The sequence below is a fragment of the Gadus chalcogrammus genome, chromosome 23 (assembly GCF_026213295.1).
Source record: "Gadus chalcogrammus isolate NIFS_2021 chromosome 23, NIFS_Gcha_1.0, whole genome shotgun sequence".
NCBI lineage: Eukaryota > Metazoa > Chordata > Actinopteri > Gadiformes > Gadidae > Gadus > Gadus chalcogrammus.
The window spans coordinates 18,829,114-18,840,641 of record NC_079434.1 but is presented as its reverse complement, the minus strand read 5'-3'; the positions used below and the strand labels follow the sequence as shown (position 1 = coordinate 18,840,641).

The 11,528-nt window shown below is 43.4% G+C and overlaps 1 long non-coding RNA gene across 5 annotated transcripts; it reads right to left on the bottom strand.

The window, feature by feature from the left end:
* Positions 1 to 1,239: 1,239 nt before the first annotated feature.
* On the bottom strand, positions 1,240 to 8,410 carry LOC130377464 (uncharacterized). 5 transcript variants are annotated; one of them, XR_008894178.1, is made up of 11 exons: positions 8,326 to 8,398; positions 7,498 to 7,544; positions 7,327 to 7,355; positions 4,026 to 4,103; positions 3,686 to 3,787; positions 3,194 to 3,360; positions 2,980 to 3,060; positions 2,816 to 2,894; positions 2,631 to 2,709; positions 2,189 to 2,309; positions 1,240 to 2,003 (listed from the first exon to the last, which is right to left on the bottom strand). It is a non-coding gene; the product is annotated as an uncharacterized LOC130377464 (long non-coding RNA). The 5 variants fall into 5 exon arrangements; XR_008894176.1 differs by having other exon boundaries at positions 1,241 to 2,003; positions 3,646 to 3,787; positions 4,026 to 7,355; positions 8,326 to 8,410; XR_008894174.1 differs by having other exon boundaries at positions 1,241 to 2,003; positions 4,026 to 7,355; positions 8,326 to 8,410.
* Between the last annotated feature and the right edge of the window lie 3,118 nt (positions 8,411 to 11,528).

Genomic DNA, 11,528 nt, shown 5'->3' with positions numbered 1-11,528 from the left:
AGGCTGAGGTGTGTAAAAGGTGAGTAGGTGTGGTCTGTAGGGGCTGATTCTGACCTCTGAGTCCTCTGCTGGGATTAGAGTCTGCCGCTATGTTGCCCGGTGTCTTCATCTGAGATGGACTGGGAGGATATTTTTATTCTGCAACAGAGAAAGACTTTGAAAAGGTCAAACAGACAATGTGATGGGTACAACCGAGGCAACCTCAGCACCACAACAACAACAACATGGACGACCTTGGTGACCCACCACAGAGCACACGTCCAAGAGCAAAGAAACATGTATCTGGATTAATGGGAATGAAACGTTTGACTAAATACACGATTTCTGTTTGGTCACTTGAAAAGCGTTGACATTTGTCATCCTTATGATCCCACTATTTTCTTTTACTTTGACATTTATTAGAAGTCGTGAAACTTAAATTCATCTCTTTAAGGCAATGAATGGATGAGTTGTAACATGCGTCCATTATCTTACTGTACCGTCAGTGGAATTGTCTTCTACACAGATTTAAAATAAAACCATCTCCAACGGATTACACCAATTGTTATATATATTAATATTGATCATTTTATTTGTATTAGGCCTATAAAGTTGTAATCTGCCATTTTGAAAAACGATGTACTGTATATTCTGGCAACCCGCCTTCTCCAGTGAACCGCCTCCTCCCCAAACCGGACACAACTTTACTGGGCAAAAAGGCCTGTTTAATCCAAAAAGTCTCATACTGAAAATAACACGAGAAACCTGGGAGGAATCGACGGTCCTATCCCACGAGAACCTGTCTCTCCTTGCCCGAGCCACATGGCTGAAAGAGCCCTGATTGAGTGGAGAAGCAGGCTATTCAAGCCCTGCTTCTCCACCTGTTCCTCGGGTGCTCTGCATTTTGTTAATTGGCCCCCGCTCCAACGCCCGCAATGGCGCCATCTGGGGGTAGACTGCTTCCAGGGGTGCTGGGCCGGATCCGGGTTGCCACACTCCTCCACCCTTTGATGAAGCTTCGGGGCCTCGTGTTGGAGCGGCGGTCCTGCCTGAAGCGGAGCTGCTCCCGCTGCGTCGTCGCCCGCTGCGTCGTCGCCCGCTGCCTCGTCTCCGGCTGTGTCGAGGCTGCTTTGGAGGCTGGCGTTCACTCAAAAAATGGTCCGTAGCTTGGTCGAGTCCTCGGTCGATTCTCCGCCATATGTGGCGACCCGGCCCCAGGAATGTCTACCACTCAGGAAATCAACATTTGCGTTGTAGTAGCAGAGAATGGCCTGCGGGGCAGTATGTACATTGTTAAATACATGAATAGGCTTGGATTTAGTAGTAATATGGAGGTTTCATATTTTTACAAAATGGATTATGTGAACATTGCTGAATAACAATCATGTATATTAAATGTATTGCAGGAGTTTAGCTTGACACTAACCAAGTGAAAGGACAATCAAATGAACCGCACCAAACATGTAGAAGTCAATGTGGGATTTTAATATATAAACAAAAACACTTGACAGAAATGTAATACAATTTTATAAAGGAAAGCAGAGGAAAACATTTTACAAATTAATCTTTTCGAAATGTCACCACCATTCCGAAAGCAAGTGAAGAGGTTTGTGTAAAAGCAGTCCTCCCTGACCAGCTCTGTCCCTGACTCTAAGCCCTGACTCTCAACCCTAACGCTAAACCCTCTGAGGGCAGGAAGACGCGCCTTCAGTGTAAAGATTTGAACCAGAGAGAAGGAAGAAAAGAGGAAGCAGTAGAGAGTAGTGAAGTAGTGAGGTTAGTGACAGACGTGAGGGAAAGGCGTGTGGAAGCACACGGTTATATGTGGGGTCAAGAAGATCACTCCCACTGGAGGTCAGTGATCCATCAGCCTCAGACTGCTGAGCTCAGCAGGTCTTCTGGAGGACAAGGCTCAGATGAACTGAGGAGACGGGACCAGCAGGATGTCAGGATCAGGGCGGGTTTAGCTCAGGTGTGTCCACCCCCGACCAAACAGGATCAGGTGAGGTTCAGCTCAGGTGCGTCTGCCCGGACCAAACAAGGACATTGATTAGGTTCATTATTCAAAAGATGCAACATTATCTGAACCAAAGATAAGTCATTAAGGAGCAGGCAGGCTTTAGGGCGCCTTGCTCAAGGACACATCACTGTATTCTGAGGACTTGAATCCGGCACCATTGGTTTGAGAGTTGAAACCCCAACCCCCTACCTAGTCCACCATGTCCAGATAATGCAAACTTATGAGGAATCCTTGATGGTAGAGTGCTGGTGATCCTCAGGATTTTCCTTCCAGATGTACGGCTTCTCCATCAGTCCTCCAGATTCCTGGTCTGGTTAGAAACGCAATTTGTCTCTGATGTAAGGTAACAAACACAGTAGTACTTTGTAATGAAAGGTAACAAACACAGGAGTAGTTGGGCTCTAATATCAGGTAACAAACACAGTAGTAGATGGGCTCTAATGCAAGGTAACAAACACAGTAGTAGATGGGCTTTAATGTGAGGTCACAAACACAGGAGTAGCTGGGCTCTAATAACAAAGTAGCAGCTGTAGTTTGTCTGGTAAACAACCACAATAGTATGCCGGAACTTGTACTGGACAAACTAATCCTGCGTTACAACAAGTCCACTGTTTATTTTAGGCAAACTTACGAGGATCCTGGTTGGTGGAGCGATGTCTTCCTCCCGAGTCTTGGCTCCTCCATCAGCTCTCCACAGCCAGAGTCGTGGTCTGGAACAAACAGAGCGAGTCTGGCCCCAAAGTCTGGTAACGAACATGTAGTTGGTCTTATTTTTAAGCCCTTTATTCCCGGTTTGTTTGGTTAATACAAACTTACAATCCTTGTTTGTAGAGTGATGTTCATCCTCCAGATTCACGGCTCCCCTACCAGCTTGCCTCCTCTCCAGGAACACGTTCTAGTAAGAAAACACAGCGGTAGTTGGTTAACGCATAACAGCTGTATTTTGCCCTAGTCAACCATGTAACTAAAAACAAACTTACGAGGAATCCTTGTTGGTCGATTCCTAGTCGTCCTCCAGCGTCTCAGCTCCTCCAGCAGCTCTCCTCAGACAGACTCCTAGTCTGGAAAAACAGCGGAAGTCTTGCTTCAACATGTGGTAAAACAGATGTAGTCGTCTGGTATATATGGTACAAACGCCGGTAGTTTGTGGTAGCAGTGAGTGTGATGATCACTTCCGAGTCAAGCTCCATCTACCCCATGACAGACGTCCTTCACCAGGCAGGTCCTTCACCAGGCAGGGCCTCCACAAGGCAGGGCCTTCAGCACGACTCCTCCAACAGCTCCTTCAGCACGGGTCCTCCATCAGCTCGGCTCCTCCATCAGCTCCTTCAGCACGGCTCCTCCAGACATGGATTCCTGGTCTGGTTACAAACCCAGTTCATCTCAGCAGTAAATCACCTGGTGACGCAACACACCCCACCTCCTGCATCTGAGGTTCACTTGTAAAATGGAATACAAATTTAAACACTTAAATTAGACAATGTCTGCAGATTGTCGCATTCAGCAATTCATCCACTACGGTCGTAGGAGCACTAGTAACATTAATGGCTCATATGACTACTACATAACCCCCGTATGAATTAACTAAAATCACAGCTTGGCACAGATTTAAAGTCATAAGATGATCAAAACTAGACCTAAACTACCGTGGATTTTAGTGTTTCAGACGAGCTTGGTGATGGTTACCCTCTGGTCCGGTGCTGTGGGCCCCTGGTCTCCAGCCTCAGTCTCCGGTCCACCCTGGCACCACAAGCCTCTGGTCCCTAGCCTCTCAGCCTCGCCGTTCAGCTACAGCAGCAGGTTTATATCAGCATTTGCCCAACAATAAACTTAATTGACTCATCCGAAACAGTGTTGCACAATTAATTGAACTATTATTTTATAACTCAAGGCCAGAAAAGACTTGAGACCAGACATGAGCATCCCGTTTTCGGGAATGAAGACAGAGCTGTCCACAAGTTTAAGGAAGTGGTTCAGGCCATGCATTGAAACTGACCTGAGAAGACTACTCACACAGAGCACTGACCTGTTCTGGAGGACGGAGGTCTGTCTCTTGGTGAGGAGGTGGAGGTCTGGCTCTGGGTGAGGAGGTGGAGGTCTTGCTCTGGGTGAGGAGGCAGACAAACTACATGTTACCTTTTTAACCTTGTACAGTTCTAGACTAGAGTATCTTCTATTGTAACATGTGGGAATGACTGCCATTATTTTAGCTTTGATATTATGAAGTTGGTAACTGAACCAAAGTCGTTGTTTAACGTCATTCCATTGGGTAGCGTTTAACTTCTGTGGCAATTAATGACAGCAGATATTTAGAACGTACAAAAGTTGAAGTAACAAAGAACTCTAAGCAGTATCGATATTAAATCAAATATACTCAGCCATATTCAGGTGCTGGGTTCCGTTGAAGAAATGTCAAATTAGCTTCCACCTTGAAATGATTTTCAGCCTCCCCTGATGTCAAAAATGGGCCCGCAAGTAGAACGCCGTTTTGTACGCAGTGAGAGTCCCGTCACGTCATCGTGGTTAAAAGTACGGTGCAACCATCGGAATTTATCAACATATTGTACGACGTACGCATCAGTATGTATTTAATATCAGACTTAAGTTGTTTAAGATAGGGGCAACAATTCCCAATCGAAACCGACTGAAATAGAATAGGAAACGGCTCGAGGTTACGCAAATACAATCCAGAACGTTCCGCCAGATTCCCTCAGGGGACTCCAGTCCAACAAACTGCCAGGTGGTTTCTTATGGTTGTCAAGACTACAACGTTCTATGCTAACCATTGGGACTAAATCAAGTGACCGCACTCAGAACCTTCCACGGCGGGAAGCACAAACCGTCCGACTGGAATCCGAACATTCCGGCCGGAACCAACCAAAGAAAAAACAGAACCAGTGCCTCACCTTGAGCTGAACGGAGGAAGATCCTGAAGTCCAGCGATGGTCTTCATTAAAACACAGCCAACAGACTTACCTTGAGGAGATCTGTTTGTTGCTGTTGGTCATTACTATTCAGTGTACCTTTACATTATTATGCACCCAGTGTGTACAAGTTATATCACTCAAAACCATACGAAGAACCAAACTACCATGTACGTCCCACAACAACTTTAAAACTAAAATCATTCAATACAAAACCGTGTATACATTTTACAATTATCTAGATTATTCCGGGTATAAACCATACAGAGCAAATCTAAACGTTGAGCAGAGAGCCGACCATAGCCCTGCAACGTCACCCTGACCGCCTCATCACCAACAGCAAATCATGGGCATCATCGTGGGCATCCGAGTGAAAGGACTGCCCATAATAAAAAGAAGCCCAATTCCTGAACTATCCAACCATCTTCATGGTTTAAAGATTAACAGACTGGACATTCCATTGTGTTCTAATCACCTTAGTCTGCTCCCTCGTTACTTATAAAACTCTACATCTCCATCACTAGAGTGTTGCATCCTACTCATGGGGGTGTGGTCTGAGTGAGCAGAGATACATGCTGGGATACAGTGCTGTCTGAAGTCTTCAGTTCTATAGACACGCCCCTCAGGAGAAACCAAGTGTTTAAGAAACTGTCGTGACATCAGTTTCATGAGCTGGAATATCCTTCAAGATGGCACCAGGATTCTCATGAGAACGGTCAAGAGAAAGATGTGTGGGTTCTTCCCCTCAGCCAGTGGAACACAACAACGGTCTTCATCAGGGTACCATGGAATACCATTGAAACAGTCTCCTCTTTATACCTTGAAGCCCCAGTGAAGGTTTCCACAGGGCTCTCCATCAATCCGGCCAGGTAGGAAGAGCCGACTCATTACAGGTCTGATGGTCATCTTGAAAATCCATTTAGGTCCCTTTCCAACGTCAGACTCTCCTTGTGGAATTCCTTTTGGTGTCAATCCTCCATTGATCCTGATTGGTGTAGTCCTAATTTGAAGTCACTGATCTGAACACGCCGCTTGCATCCTTTTACACTCGAGTTGGATACTCTCCTTCCTGCCCAGTGTGTTGGATATCGCTCTGGAGCGTCGCTCAGGGCTCTTCATGTCTACTGGAGGCCCTTGAGTAAACGTGTGGCCGTCCATCAGGCATGATTTAGTTGACCATTCCAATATCCCAAGCCAATCACACAGACCCCCGTATGAACATTATCACGGTCAAAGCAAGCCGGACACACATAGAACCCAGGCCAGGCACGTAGAACCCCATGCCAGGTGAGAGTGGGAGACACACAGTAGAACCCTCAAAAATCTTCCATCTCATGTCAAACACACACACACACACACACACCACTGAGCCATAAAAGGCCAAACAATCATGCAGGGTAAACACCTCATGCCAAATAACATTCCATCATCCCCCCCCTCCCCTCCCCAGGCCTCCTGCCAGGGCACCCATACCAGAACAACCAATTTCTCCAGAGATGTAAATTATGCACAACATTCTTCAGTGGCGTCCCACATTGGTGATGGATTATGCTTTACGTCTCCAAAATATGTCCCAGGTTGATTCAACGTCTCTGAAGTCATGTCTTTGTAGTCAAGTGGTTTCCTGAATGAGGGGCCTTCACAGATGCAAACGGTGCAGCTTTAGTCAGCCTGAGGACAGGAAGGAGGTCATCTGTTCAGAAGACCACCCAGTGGAGGGGGGGTGGCTCTTGAGGAGCAGGATCCATATGGGGATGGCCCCAAATAAGACCTTGGAAATGAAACCTTTCTGAGGAGTGACGATGCCTGGAGGGGACTGTTGAATGTGTTCCATGGTTCTCTGTCAGACTGAAGTTGTGTTTTAGCCGTTGAGATGAGGAGCCCCCTCACCTCCCCCTGGTGTTTCTCCTTCTGAATCCCTGTCTCCATCTTTAAGAACATTCCAGTCCATGTAACTGACGTCACGACAGATTCTCAAACACTCCGTTTCCCCTGAGGGGGCGCGTCTACAGACCTGTAGACTTCAGACAGCTCTGTATCCCAGTATGCACCTCTGCTCACTCAGACCTCACCCTCATCAGTAAAGCAACACTCATGTGATGAAGATGCAGAGCTCAGGAGAGTAGAATGAAAGAAGACTGCAGATGTCAGAACCCAACCCATTGCTCCAGCTTACAACAATAACTTGGAGCCTGTAACCATTTTAACAAATCATTAAAACCAACATAAACCAAACACCCAAGTAACCCATGAACCAATAAAACATCCTTACTACGCAGATCAACCTTCAGGTAACAGGTTACCTCACCAGGAAGCCAAAATACATCAATGTGCCCAAGAGTAATGAGATATTAATGACTTACAGTTTGCAGTTCATCTTCATGGTTAAGTTGGGATACTCACAGAACTGCAGTTAAATATCCATGATAGACCTTTGAAGGAAGGAACAGTTTACTCATGGTCCAAATGAGAGTTAAACCACCACAATCCCCGATTCCCCTTCACACATTAGCAGTGACTTATATTCAACATACAAGTCACGTCAGTTGTGCTTTGCAACACAATTCTACTCACATCAGGTTCAGATGAGATGCTCCTCTTTACCTCAAAAAGTCTCTAACCTGTGAAACAGGAAGAGATGTTAAATAAGTCACAACAGACCTCAACAAAACAGTACACACACACGTTCTGGTTTCTGTGAACACAACAACATACGTTTGGGAGACGCTACACTGCCAAACAGTGGAAGACACCACTGTACCGTCCGGCTCCCTCTCAAGTGAAACGCACCAGATGCAACCAATTAACTAATTAAGAAAACCACTTGGCAGGCGAGCTGCGGCAGCCAATTAGTAAAACTCAATGCAGGTTCCGCGCCCTGTGGTCTTTTTGGTAACAGTGAGAGGCTATTTCAGCTCTGTGTTTGATCATAAATGACCTCCTTCATTTTAATTAAAGGGATGAGTCGGATTTAGATTCGTACTTCAAAACGAAAAAAAGTCCTTACTGTGCGACACACACACACAAACGTGAAGGTAATGTAACCTTCATACACCGGACTTTCAAACCCAAAGGATGGCAAGGCACACAGTTGCAAATAGGTTTTTAACAACATTCATTCCCCCACAGTGTCAGATAAGTGCCAAACATACAGAGGAGGCCAACCCCAAATATCTGAAAATAGTAAAAAAAAAAAATCAAAACCAATTCCAAAAACAAATAATTCAATCAAAATAATCAATTATTAAATATTCTCTATAATAAATCAAGTATATTCAAAATCAAAAACCGGTACTTCAAATAATGTCAATAAATCACATAATCCATTGACAAAATAAATGCAAATTAAACTCAATCACTGAGTATATTTAACCATAATTTACAACATGATGGAATAATCACCTCAGTAGATAATTAGCATCTCGTGGAGAGCTGAGCACCCTGCTCAACACAGACAACCTCTTCTGGCAACAGCATACAGCAGACTGTCAGAAGGACAGCAGCTCAGCCCTTTTATACCCCATGGCCCCTCCCACTAGACAGGCTCAATCAACAGGGGGATTATAATACTGTGGCATTTTGCAGGTCAACCATGAATAAACTCATCAAATATACAGCATGCATGTTAAAGTTCATTTCAACTTTTAGATCAGTGATTTTCACTAGTGCATTTAGGCTTGTCGCTCATCAATGTCCAATGTCAATGTTCAGTGTCCTCCTTTGACGCAAGGAAAAATGGTTTGGCCCAAATTGGGCCAATCAGTGGCAGCAGGTGTTTCCTGACACCATATTTAAACCCCTCAGCCCCACCGCAACTCTTTTAGTCTGCAGTACGGAGCCATGGTGAGAGGGAGAGATTGTTTGTGAGTGTGTGTGGCTTGAATAAAGAGCTTGTATGTATATTGTATGCTTGAAGGTTTGCTGTTCATGCACTATCCATCAATGCGCGCTATTGCCGGGCAGTTAACCAGACAGGGACAGTGGTCAAACTGTCACATACGCACACACCACAGATGCACACAATATTGATACACACAACATATAGATACAAACCATATGCACACACAAACGACAGATACAAACCATAGGTATACACCACAGAGATATACACACACCATAGTTACACACCAGTGTGTATAACACCCAGGTGACCTTGGGTGTTTTGAAAGGCGCCTCTAAATTAAATGTATTATTATTATTATTATATAGATACACACCATAAGGATAAACACACCAAATAGACACACACCAAAGATGAACTTAATATAGATACAAACTATATAGATACCCCCCCCCCCCACACACACACACACACACACACACACACACATACATTCTAGTCACTAAATACTACTCCCCCTTCTCTTTTCTCCTTCTCCCCTCTAATCCTTTTCTCCTCTCATTCCGTCTCTCTTCCACGCATATCGCATTTTTATTGCCTCTACTCAAGAGAATAGATTTGGGTGGAGATTTCTAGGATTCATAAACATCCGGGGCTTAGCCCAGAGTGAAAATGAAAATGCTGCGCGCCAAATGTATGTGTATGCTTTATTGTGCATGCAAACTTTTTCATAATGCTTTATCTAAATAAACGAAATATGCTGTTTATTATAGCTTTAAATAGCTACCTGACTGCTATGCTGCTTATCCCCAAATGTCTAAAGTTCCATTCAAGTTAGTTAAGCAAATTAATACAAGTGAGGCAGACCTTACACACACACACACACACACACACACACACACACACACACACACACACACACACACACACACACACACACACACACACACACACACACACACACACACACACCTGACTGGGGATAGGATAGGTTAATACACTTGAGGTGGTAAACAGGTTGTTGTTTATTCTCTTGCCAGAAGGACTATGTCTATCTAGACTAGGCTACTTATAAATGTTGATGAATATTTTTATTTTATCTTTTAAATTTTCATTTAAGATCATATTCGGGGCTAATTAAATAACATCCGAGGCTTTAGCCCCAAATAAAACAGCATAGGGACGCCACTGCCTTAAGCTAACCTATTTATCCACGATAGCAGACACTTAAATAATAGTTATAATTGCATGCAACTTATTTATCTCAACGAAATTTCAAATAGTGTACTAGATACATACAAATATATATAAAGGACAATATACAAAAATGAAATGGCTAAAGTTAATGCAAAATTATGATGCAGTCGAGTACAAACAGTCTACTCTCATTGCAGTCTTTGGAAGTTAATTCTGACTGATATACTGTTATCTTCCACAGCATGACGTAACAAATCTCAGGAAGTGGTGGCGCTCCACTGTGTTGGAGAATCTCCATACTGAAGGGTATAGTTCTTCTGAAGCAGATGTGCTGTGAATTCCAATATTAACACAACCGTAACAATGACCTCCTAGAACAACTATTTGTGTGTGTGTGTGTGTGTGTGTGTGTGTGTGTGTGTGTGTGTGTGTGTGTGTGTGTGTGTGTGTGTGTGTGTGTGTGTGTGTGTGTGTGTGTGTGTGTGTGTGTGTGTGTGTGTGTGTATAGTCATTGCAGACGGTTTGCTCATTTCACGGAGGAGGGCAGAGACATGGCAAGAGGAACTCTACCACCTATCTTCGGTATCCCGAGGAAGCGAAATGGAGGAGACATAATATTTGTCTTTTCTTTGTTTCTTTATTTTTTTATTGGTTTGTTTGAAGAGAAGAGCAGAAAATAAAATTGATAATAATGGATACCAATTCCAAGAAAAACATTATTTGAAACGAAATGAAATCATATAATGATGGTTATTAAGCACACAATATACACTGCAAGAAAAAAAAAATGCAGAGGTTTTTTGCAAAGCAAACAATTTCTGTTCCCTCTTTCTTCATTTGTCACGTGAAGTTGTTCCCCATTTTGTTATACTTTTCCATCATTGCCAGTACGTATTTTTTTTTATTAGATCAATATTAATTTAAACAAAAATAAATAAATATAAAGAGAAAAGTCGACTCTCTCTAACTTTCAATTCAATCTAAGCATTACAAAAAAAAAAATTATAACTCGTATTTTAAATGACCAAAGTCAATCAAACATCCGTGGTGTAAAATGCAACATTGTGTTTTTACACTTGGGGGAGTAAGGAAAGGGTGTCCGTTGTCTTCTTTACTAAACCATGTTCATTGGGCCAGTAACTGATAAGCCATCTTCAAAAAAATGTAGGTCATGTTTATTGTGAAGGAATTAGGATGTGTATTGCTGTCATTGTTATTATTCTCATCCTTATTAGAGAAAGAATAATAATTATTTTCTCTTTCTGTTCCAGAGAGATTATCTTCTAGCCCACTTTGGAGCATTTGGATCACATTAGGAGTCCTAGGGGTTCTAATTATCATTTTAATCATCACCATATTACTTTTTTAATACCTCCTGACTGTATGACCGGTACCATCAGACACAGCAGGGTCAGACTGGGTCGTAGGGGCCAGAATTCAACGTTCACATGTCATTTATGTTTCTTTATTAGGCCGGGCTATTTCCTCTATTATCTCTTTGTTAAATCATTAATCTTGTTGGGTTGGATTCTTCTCTTGTTTTTTCCTTCCTCATACTGTTTCACCT